Here is a 1,386-nt window from a genome sequence, read left to right on the forward strand (position 1 = left end):
TTCAAATATTTTTTCTTCACATTATTTAGAAAATAGATTACTAAAAACATTTAATAAAAAATAACTGTTATATTAATAAACAACCGTAAAATTGTTAAATCATATGCCGGGATTACGTTTCAGAATACCGATTTCATAAAACTCGAAAAAGAAGATATTATACAAAGAGCCATGCACTTATTTTACGAAAAGACATCCGTAACATGGAAAAAAAATGTATTGCCAGAGCAATTAACAGTTATTGATTTAATTAAAGAAAAATACAGTGTACCTAAAAGAGTCAATAATATGTATAATACTGTTACGCCCGCGCCGTTGCGAATTGAGCGAGCTGGTCGAGCTGCCGTCGAGATTTACTTGTTTCCAGGACGAGATTCCTCGTTGTCAAACGGACGCCATGAGATTTGGAGACGAGCCGTTGACCCGTTCGGACGTGCTCTGACCTCTTTCTGTATTTCGCTACGTTCTCTTGCATTAAAGAGTTTGTCACTTCTTAAGTTGGTGTTCCCTTTATTTCTCCGCGGCGATCCGGTACGCGTGCGCGTACCCGAGTGCGGAAACGCGGGTAACACAGGTTCAAGTGCGCGAACGCGAGTTTTACCGCCCCGGGCGTAACAATACATTATTAAGCGGAAATGATTATCGCCGTAAACGCAGTAATAATTGCCAGAGAATAGTTGATTCGTTTTCACAAGATGTAATCTATGCCGTTTCGAATGGACAGATTAAATGTTCAAACTTCGAAACATATTACTTTGGGTATGGCACTAAGAGGCTTGACAAACAGTAAAAAAATTGTGAATATTGTTAATAAATATGGACACTGTTGTAGTTATTCGATATTAGAAGATTTAGAAACAGAAGCAACCTTTTTTTCGAAATATGTACACTGCAGCCGGTCAGATATATGTCTGGAAGATATTTTACGATCATCAAATTTATGCACAAGCTTAGCTTTTAATAATTTTGATCGATTTGTCGACACTGCTAATAGAAAAGACACTCTGCATGATACCGTGGGCATAATATTTCAACACATTAACACCAACGCTGACCATATTATTAACAAAACTGAGACTAATGAAAATATTGTTAAAGATGGTTCAAGCGATTATAATAATGCAAAAAAGCCAAGATTAGTAGAAAATTTACTGCTTCTGTATATTTCATCGCGGTTTTCAATTTTAGTGTATTTTAAATTTGTTCAACAAATTGATCTAGCATGGATGTTCTGTCATGCACTACAAATAGAAAATACGCCGATGTGGATCGGATGTAATACAGGGTTGGGCAGAAAAACCTGACACATTTTAATAACCACTTGCGCGGCCGCTATTAATCGGAAGAGGTTGAAACTCCGGGAGAATAAACTAGACACTTGAAGGT

The sequence above is a fragment of the Wasmannia auropunctata genome, unplaced genomic scaffold (genome assembly GCF_000956235.1).
Source record: "Wasmannia auropunctata unplaced genomic scaffold, wasmannia.A_1.0 LD336111.1, whole genome shotgun sequence".
Lineage (NCBI taxonomy): Eukaryota > Metazoa > Arthropoda > Insecta > Hymenoptera > Formicidae > Wasmannia > Wasmannia auropunctata.